This window comes from Pseudophryne corroboree, chromosome 2 (genome assembly GCF_028390025.1).
Source record: "Pseudophryne corroboree isolate aPseCor3 chromosome 2, aPseCor3.hap2, whole genome shotgun sequence".
In the NCBI taxonomy this organism is placed as follows: Eukaryota; Metazoa; Chordata; class Amphibia; order Anura; family Myobatrachidae; genus Pseudophryne; species Pseudophryne corroboree.
In genome coordinates, this window is record NC_086445.1 from 906,506,962 (window position 1) to 906,517,302 (window position 10,341).

Genomic DNA, 10,341 nt, shown 5'->3' on the forward strand with positions numbered 1-10,341 from the left:
TGGTGCCAGTGGGCACAGGTGGGCTGCATAGTACCAGTGTACACAGGGTGAGGGCACAGAGGGATGCACAGTGTCAGTGGGCACACGTGGGGCTGCATAGTACTAGTGTACACAGGGTAGGGGCACAGGAGGTATGTACGGTGTCAGTGGGTACAGGTGGGCTGCATAGTACTAGGTGTACAGGGGTGATGCACAGTATCAGTGGGTACAGGTGGGGCTGCACGGTACCAGTGTACACAGGGTGAGGGCATAGTGGGGATGCATGGTGTCAGTGGGCACAGGTGGGGCTGCATAGTACCAGTGTAGACAGGTTGAGGGCACAGGTGGGCTGCATAGTACTAGTGTACACAGGGTAGGGGCACGGGAGGGATGCATGGTATCAGTAGGCACAGGTGGGCTGCATAGTACTAGTGTACACAGGGTAGGGGCACGGAAGGGATGCATGGTATCAGTAGGCACAGGTGAGCTGCACAGGGTAGGGGCACGGGAGGGATGCATGGTGTCAGTGGGCATAGGTGGGGCTGCATAGTACCAGTGTACACAGGTTGAGGGCACAGGGGGATGCATGGTATCAGTGGGCATAGGTGGGGCTGCATAGTACCAGTGTACACAGGGTGAGGGCACAGGTGGGCTGCATAGTACTAGTGTACACAGGGTAGGGGCACAGGTATCAGTAGGCACAGGTGAGCTGCATAGTACTAGTGTACACAGGGTAGGGGCACAGGTATCAGTAGGCACAGGTGAGCTGCATAGTACTAGTGTACACAGGGTAGGAGCACAGGGATAATGCACGGTGTCAGCAGGCAATGGTGGGGCTGCATAGCAGAGACATGCAGTCTGAGCGTCACCTGTCATATTCCGTTATAATGTTTAGAATAATATAAAGAAGATATGTATAACATAGCTGCTGTGTTATTAATAGCTTCTTTGTATACATCATTTTCAGTGTCATAATTTGTGTGACAATTTGATAGAGGAGGCAGCAACGAGTGTTACCTCTCCTGTCACAATCTGAGACTGTCAGGAGTATGGGGCGGGGCCACACTGCTGGCTGCGATACTGCACAGGAAAAAGGGACCAGTGGAGGCAGCTATCGCATATGCCTCAAGTTAATGCAGTGATGTGTTGGGGAGGAAGAAGGCGTGACACATGGCTGCCTAACCCTCCTGATTGGATGCCTAACGAAGAAGTCCAGCACTGGCTACGATGCTGTTATTGACAGGCTCAGCTATCACTACTACTCTCCCCTCAGTCTCCTGTCTGCCTTGTATTCTCATGGAGAGGACACAAAGTCCAAAAGACACTGCACAGGCATAGAAAAATCAATTAAGGAATATTAATGAAACCAACCATTCAGAAAAGGAATTTATTATCAGGACAAAAAGGAGTCCTTTGAAATAGTGGGGGGTTGGAGGTGCGCCACTAAGCTAGGTAGCAGTACTTTTTTTCTAGAGGTTATTAGTGTTAGCCACTAGTGGGCCTATCACTAAAAAGGGGCTTAGTGTGTGGCGCACTCTTTTGAAATAATTGTTCTATATATAAAACAAATTAACTTTTATTTATATAATTAAAAAGAATCACCGTAAACAGGCATAATGTTTAATCTGATAGCCTGAAAGTGCAAGAATTAATCAGGATAAAATTGCCTATAAGACTAGAACCACAAAAATGGTATCAACGTCCAGTAATTTTATGTTACTGGGCCAAAAATTAGTATTTTACATACATTGATTGTTATGCTAGGCAAGACAAATATAATCAATTAAACAAGCCTAAGTGAAATATTGTTAGAATTAATCTCTGCAATTTAGCTACTAATAAGCTCCCTTAAATAATACTTTCTATAATATTATAGTCCAGATAGTCTTCTAAAAGAGATGTTCATATATTTATAGAGATCATCTATATGTACCTTTACAAGTGACTCCCGTATTAATTCCAGGAAGTGAAAGGAAAAAAGAGAAAGGAACCCAATAGATAAATTTGAAGTTTTGTAACATTAGTCACCCTTTGCACCAGTCTACTGTTCAAGACTGCTGTAACAAAACTTCAAATTTATCTATTGGGTTCCTTTCTCTTTTTTCCTTTCACTTCCTGGAATTAATACGGGAGTCACTTGTAAAAGGTACATATAGATGATCTCTATAAATATACCATTTTTGTGGTTCTAGTCTTATAGGCAATTTTATCCTGATTAATTCTTGCACTTTCAGGCTATCAGATTAAACATTATGCCTGTTTACGGTGATTCTTTTTAATTATATAAATAAAAGTTAATTTGTTTTATATATAGAACAATTATTTCAAAAGAGTGCGCCACACACTAAGCCCCTTTTTAGTGATAGGCCCACTAGTGGCTAACACTAATAACCTCTAGAAAAAAAAGTCCTGTCTGCCTTGCCCTGTGCATCCACCCCATTCATAGTTCCACTTGAGCGCACCTGATTGCTTGTTCTTGTGCAGCTCCGGGACTTATCTGCGCATCTCGGATCGTCCGGCAGTCACGCGGTCCATGGGAGTGGAAGTAACTTTAATCCACCTCTGACACCAACGGCCTCCTGCTGCTGTGTATGCCTGGTATGGGCTCTGGTGACTGGGCGCCAGCATCCTCTGTGAAGGGCCCCGACAGCCGCTAGTCTTTGTGACTGACAGCCCCAGTCTGCTGCTCAGTGTACCTGTTTGGGTGAGCGGTTCCACTGCACACTGCCTGCCACTGCGAATACCAGCTCCCTTCAGTCTTCGGTCATCACTGCCACTGCCACTGCCCCAGGACTCTATATGGCACTAATCTCCCCTCCCGTATAAAAAAGCACAACACCAGGTAGGTACTTCTGATTAGGCGTGGTGAAAAAAACGGGACGACCATAAGTAGATTTTCGGAATTAAGTTGGTATAGTTACTACTTTAGTAAATATGGCATAACCAATGGATAAAAGTATTGGCATGATCCATATGGGGCACTGTTGGTGGAAAAGTTCTATACAGTAGTACAGTAATACCTATTTTATACTGCATTGCCAGCTCGCACCTGGGATTTTGTACACCGATCCATCCCGGGTGTGACCCAGTGAGATCCCTTTCAGGCAGGATGCTGGCAGTCGGAATCCCAGCGCCGGAAACCCGGAATGCAGCCAGAATGTAGATGCTGGAACTCCCAACAGCGAACAAAATCCAGGCACCGGAATACCAACACCTGGCATTCCAATCGTAAGTATGGTGGGGACTGTTAGGAAGGGGGGAGGTTAGGTTTTGGTACCACAGGGGACAGTTATGGTTAGGCTGAAGGGATGGGGGAAGGGGTAGGTTTAGGCACCACCGAGAAGGTTAGGCTGCACGCGAGGGAGGGATAGGTGGGATTTGGGGGAGGGTAAGTATACTTACCTAGCCCCTGTCAGGATTCTCTATCGGGATGCAGCGTGGCATGGATTCTATCAGCCTGTGGCACTGCTGAGGTGTTATGGAAGACTAGGATACTTCAATAGCGGCCTTCAGCTCTCCTGCATTGTTTGGTCTCATGTCTCTCGGCAATAATTCATGCAAAAGGGGCCCAAACCAAGTACTGAGTACATATGCATGATTATACTTTTCAAAGGGCCGACACTTCTGTATTTACAAAAATTTTTTTATTGCTTTTATGTAATATTCTAATTTTCTGAGATTTTGGATTTGGGGTCGTCTTAAGCTGACGAAATTATAGCAAATAAAGGCTTGAAATATCTTACTTTGCATGTCATGAGTCTATATAATAATATATTAGTTTCACCTTTTAAATTGAATTACTGAAATAAATGAACTTTTGCACGATATTCTAATGTTCTGAGTTTCACCTGTACTGTAACTGGCCAGGGTATCCAACTTCAAGGAAAGCCTTGGAATCAGTTGCTATTTTACTATTTTTTAAGCCTCCCAACTGCTGTACTATTATCCAGGATCTGGCCTGCATAGCAGCGTTCAGGATGCTGGTAGTCTAAACCCAACACTGGTCAGATGACAGACGTCAGGATCCCGACATGGATCAGAATGTCAGCACTGGTATCCTGACTCCCAGCAACCAGATCGTAAGTATGCCGGGCAGGTTATAGTGAGGCTGCGGGGGATTAGGGTTATGCACCACTGGGGAGGGTTAGGGGTAGGCCGCGGGAAGAGAGGGTAATGGGCCCTACACACTGGATGATATCTAAGACCAATATCTTTCAGAAATGAACAATATATTGTTCTTATCTTTTAGCGTGGAGGCACCGACTTTGAACGATGCGCTTCCCTGCGGTCGTTCATTGTTGGTTTCTCTGACGTCCTAGTGGATGCTGGGAACTCCGTAAGGACCATGGGGAATAGCAGGCTCCGAAGGAGACTGGGCACTCTAAGAAAGAATTAGGACTACCTGGTGTGCACTGGCTCCTCCCTCTATGCCCCTCCTCCAGACCCCAGTTAGAATCTGTGCCCGGCTCGAGCTGGATGCACACTAGGGGCTCTCCTGAGCTTCTAGAAAAGAAAGTATATTTAGGTTTTTTATTTTCAGTGAGATCTGCTGGCAACAGACTCACTGCTACGAGGGACTTAGGGGAGAGAAGCGAACCTACCTGCTTGCAGCTAGCTTGGGCTTCTAGGCTACTGTACACCATTAGCTCCAGAGGGATCGAACACAGGCCCAGCCTCGGTCGTCCGGTCCCGAAGCCGCGCCGCCGTCCCCCTTGCAGAGCCAGAAGCAAGAAGAACGTCCAGGAAATCGGCGGCTGAAGACTCTGGTCTTCATTAAGGTAGCGCACAGCACTGCAGCTGTGCGCCATTGCTCCCCATGCACACCTCACACTCCGGTCACTGATGGGTGCAGGGCGCTGGGGGGGGCGCCCTGGGCTGCAATAAGATTACCTTACATTGGCAAAAATACACATAATATAGTCATTAAGACTATATATGTGTAAAATCCCCTGCCATATATCCATGAAAAAAGCGGGAGAAGTCCGCCGTGAAGGGGGAGGGGCTATCTCCCTCAGCACACTGGCGCCATTTCCTCTCACAGCTCCGCTGGAAGGACGCTCCCCAGGCTCTCCCCTGCAGTTTCCAGGCTCAATAGGGTAAAAGAGAGAGGGGGGTCACTAAATTTAGGCGCAAATACATATATATATATATATATATATATATATATATATATATATAGCTGCTATAGGGTAAAATCACTCATTATAGTGTACATCCCTGTGATTTATAGCGCTGTGGTGTGTGCTGGCATACTCTCTCTCTGTCTCCCCAAAGGACTTTGTGGGGTCCTGTCCTCAGTCAGAGCATTCCCTGTGTGTGTGCGGAGTGTCGGTACGGCTGTGTCGACATGTTTGATGAGGAGGCTTATGTGGAGGCGGAGCAGGTGCCGATAAATGTGATGTCACCCCCTGCGGGGTCGACACCTGAGTGGATGGTTATGTGGAAGGAATTACGTGACAGTGTCGACTCCTTACATAAGAGGTTTGATGACATAGCAGATGTGGGACAGCCGGCTTCTCAGTCCGTGCCTGCCCAGGCGTCTCAAAAGCCATCAGGGGCTCAAAAACGCCCGCTACCTCAGATGGCAGACACAGATGTCGACACGTATACTGACTCCAGTGTCGACGACGATGAGACTAGTGTACATTCCAATAGGGCCATCCGTTACATGATTACGGCAATGAAAAATGTGTTGCACATTTCTGACATTAACCCTGGTACCACAAAAAAGGGTATTATGTTTGGGGAGAAAAAGCAACCTGTGGTTTTTCCCCCTTCTGAAGAGTTAAATGAAGTGTGTGATGAAGCGTGGGTTTCCCCCCGATAAGAAACGGGTAATTTCCAAAAAGTTACTAAGGGCGTACCCTTTCCCGCCAGAGGATAGGATACGTTGGGAGACATCCCCTAGGGTGGATAAAGCGCTCACACGCTTGTCAAAGAAGATGGCACTAACGTCTCCGGATACGGCCACCCTACAGGAGCCTGCGGATAGAAAGCAGGAGGCTATCCTGAAGTTTGTATATACACACTCAGGTATTATACTGAGACCGGCTATTGCTTCAGCATGGATGTGCAGTGCTGCAGCTGCGTGGTCTGATAACATTGATACTCTTGACAGGGACACTATATTGCTAACAGTAGAGCATATTAAAGACGTAGTCTTATACATGAGAGATGCATAGAGGGATATTTGCCAACTGGCATCTAGAATAAATGCAATGTCCATTTCTGCCAGGAGAGTATTATGGACTCGGCAGTGGACAGGTGATGCGGATTCTAAAAGGCACATGGAGGTTTGCCTTACAAGGGTGAGGAATTGTTTGGGGATGGTCTCTCGGACCTCGTTTCCACAGCGACGGCTGGGAAGTCGACATTTTTACCCCATGTTCCCTCACAGCCAAAGAAAGCACCGTATTATCAGGTACAGTCCTTTCGGCCCCAGAAAGGCAAGCGGGTTAGAGGCGCGTCCTTTCTGCCCAGAGGCAGAGGTAGGGGGAAAAAGCTGCACCAAACAGCAAGTTCCCAGGAACAAAAGTCCTCTCCCGCTTCCTCTAAGTCCACCGCATGACGCTGGGGCTCCACAGGTGGAGCCAGGTGCGGTGGGGGCCCGTCTCCGGAACTTCAGCGACCAGTGGGTTCGCTCACGGGTGGATCCCTGGATTCTACAAGTGGTATCTCAGGGGTACAAGCTGGAATTTGAGATGTCTCCCCCTCGCCGTTTCCTCAAATCAGCCTTGCCAACTACTCCTCCAGACAGGGAGGCGGTGCTGGAGGCGATTCACAAGCTGTACTCCCAGCAGGTGATAACCAAAGTACCCCTCCTTCAACAGGGACGGGGTTACTATTCCACAATGTTTGTGGTACCGAAACCGGACGGTTCGGTGAGACCCATTTTAAATTTGAAATCCTTGAACACTTATATAAGAAGGTTCAAGTTCAAAATGGAATCGCTCAGGGCGGTTATTGCAAGCCTGGAGGAGGGGGATTACATGGTATCCCTGGACATCAAGGATGCTTACCTACATATCCCCATTTACCATCCTCACCAGGAGTACCTCAGATTTGTGGTACAGGATTGCCATTACCAATTCCAAACACTGCCGTTTGGACTGTCCACGGCACCGAGGGTCTTTACCAAGGTAATGGCAGAAATGATGATACTCCTTCGAAAAAAGGGAGTTTTAATTATCCCGTACTTGGACGATCTCCTTATAAAGGCGAGGTCCAAGGAGCAGTTGTTGGTCGGAGTAGCACTATCTCGGGAAGTGCTACAACAGCACGGATGGATTCTATACATTCCAAAGTCACAGCTGGTTCCTACCACACGCCTACTGTTCCTGGGGATGGTTCTGGACACAGAACAGAAAAAAGTGTTTCTCCCACAGGAGAAAGCCAAGGAGCTGTCATCTCTAGTCAGAGACCTCCTGAAACCAAAACAGGTATCGGTGCATCACTGCACACGAGTCCTGGGAAAAATGGTAGCTTCTTACGAAGCAATTCCATTCGGAAGGTTCCATGCAAGGATCTTTCAGTGGGATCTGTTGGACAAGTGGTCCGGATCGCATCTTCAGATGCATCGGCTGATAACCCTGTCTCCAAGGACCAGGGTGTCGCTGTTGTGGTGGCTGCAGAGTGCTCATCTTCTAGAGGGACGCAGATTCGGCATACAGGACTGGGTCCTGGTGACCACGGATGCCAGCCTTCGAGGTGCAGTCACACAGGGAAGAAACTTCCAAGGACTATGGACGAGTCAGGAGACTTCCCTACACATAAATATTCTGGAACTAAGGGCCATTTACAATGCCCTAAGTCAGGCAGACCCCTGCTTCAACACCAGCCGGTGCTGATCCAGTCAGACAACATCACGGCGGCCGCCCGGCACAAGAAGCAGGATGGCGATGGCAGAAGCCACAAGGATTCTCCGATGGGCGAAAAATCATGTGTTAGCACTGTCAGCAGTGTTCATTCCGGGAGTGGACAACTGGGAAGCAGACTTCCTCAGCAGGCACGACCTCCACCCGGGAGAGTGGGGACTTCATCCAGAAGTCTTCCAAATGATTGTACACCGTTGGGAAAGGCCACAGGTGGACATGATGGCGTCCCACCTCAACAAAAAGCTAAAAAGATATTGCGCCAGGTCAAGGGACCCTCAGGCGGTAGCTGTGGACGCTCTGGTGACACCGTGGGTGTACCACTCGGTTTATGTGTTCCCTCCTCTGCCTCTCGTACCCAAGGTACTGAGAATAATAAGAAGGAGAGGAGTAAGAACTATACTTGTGGTTCTGGATTGGCCAAGAAGAGCTTGGTACCCAGAACTTCAAGAAATGATCTCAGAGGACCCATGGCCTCTGCCGCTCAGACAGGACCTGCTGCAGCAGGGGCCCTGTCTGTTCCAAGACTTACCGTGGCTGCGTTTGACGGCATGGCGGTTGAACACCGGATCCTAAAAGAAAAGGGCATTCCGGAGGAAGTCATTCCTACGCTGATTAAAGCTAGGAAAGATGTGACCGTAAGACATTATCACCGCATATGGCAAAAATATGTTGCTTGGTGTGAGGCCAGAAAGGCCCCAACGGAGGAATTTCAGCTCGGTCGATTTCTGCACTTCCTACAGTCAGAGGTGACTATGGGCCTAAAATTGGGTTCCATTAAGGTCCAGATCTCGGCTCTGTCAATTTTCTTCCAAAAAGAACTGGCTTCACTGCTTGAAGTTCAGACTTTTGTTAAAGGAGTGCTGCATATTCAGCCCCCTTTTGTGCCTCCAGTGGCACCGTGGGATCTCAACGTGGTGTTGGATTTCCTAAAGTCACATTGATTTGAGCCACTTAAAACCGTGGAGCTAAAATACCTCACGTGGAAAGTGGTCATGCTGTTGGCTTTGGCGTCGGCCAGACGTGTATCAGAATTGGCGGCTTTGTCTTGTAAAAGCCCTTATCTGATTTTTCATATGGATAGGGCGGAATTGAGGACTCGTTCCCAATTCCTTCCTAAGGTGGTTTCAGCTTTTCATGTGAACCAACCTATTGTGGTGCCTGCGGCTACTCGGGACTTGGAGGATTCCAAGTTACTGAACGTAGTCAGGGCCCTGAAAATATATGTTTCCAGGACGGCTGGAGTCAGGAAAACTGACTCGCTATTTATCCTGTATGCACCCAACAAGCTGGGTGCTCCTGCTTCTAAGCAGACTATTGCTCGCTGGATCTGTAGCACGATTCAACTTGCACATTCTGCGGCTGGACTGCCGCATCCTAAATCTATAAAAGCCCATTCCACGAGGAAAGTGGGCTCTTCTTGGGCGGCTGCCCGAGGGGTCTCGGCTTTACAACTTTGCCGAGCTGCTACTTGGTCGGGTTCAAACACATTTGCAAAATTCTACAAGTTTGATACCCTGGCTGAGGAGGACCTTGAGTTTGCTCATTCGGTGCTGCAGAGTCATCTGCACTCTCCCGCTCGTTTGGGAGCTTTGGTATAATCCCCATGGTCCTTACGGAGTTCCCAGCATCCACTAGGATGTCAGAGAAAATAAGAATTTACTCACCGGTAATTCTATTTCTCGTAGTCCGTAGTGGATGCTGGGCGCCCATCCCAAGTGCGGATTGTCTGCAATACTTGTATATAGTTATTGCCTAACTAAAGGGTTATTGTTATGAGCCATCTGTTCGTGAGGCTCAGTTGTTGTTCATACTGTTAACTGGATATAGTATCACGAGTTGTACGGTGTGATTGGTGTGGCTGGTATGAGTCTTACCCGGGATTCCAAATCCCTTCCTTATTGTGTCAGCTCTTCCGGGCACAGTTTCCCTAACTGGGGTCTGGAGGAGGGGCATAGAGGGAGGAGCCAGTGCACACCAGGTAGTCCTAATTCTTTCTTAGAGTGTCCAATCTCCTTCGGAGCCCGCTATTCCCCATGGTCCTTACGGAGTTCCCAGCATCCACTACGGACTACGAGAAATAGAATCACCGGTGAGTAAATTCTTATTTTTTCATCTTATTTAAATGCAAGCCAATTGGATGATATCGATCATCGTTCAAATCACACTAATTGTCCAGTGTGTAGGCCCATTAGCGTTAGGCGGTAAGAGGTTAGACTACTTACCTATTACACATCGGGATGCCGCTGTTGGTGTTCTAACCGCTGTTATCCCTATACCATCCCCCATTTTCCATTGCTTACTCTGGTCTCACTGACCTTTCAAGACCTCGCAACCTCTTAACCCTCTGAGGGCGTCAATTCATAAAACAGAGATCAAATCAAGCAAAATCTATTTTAAAAATAGGATTTTGGTACTTACCAGGTAAATCCTTTTCTTTGAATCCATAGGGGGCACTGGAGTACTCTTGGGATATGGACGGCTTCCACCG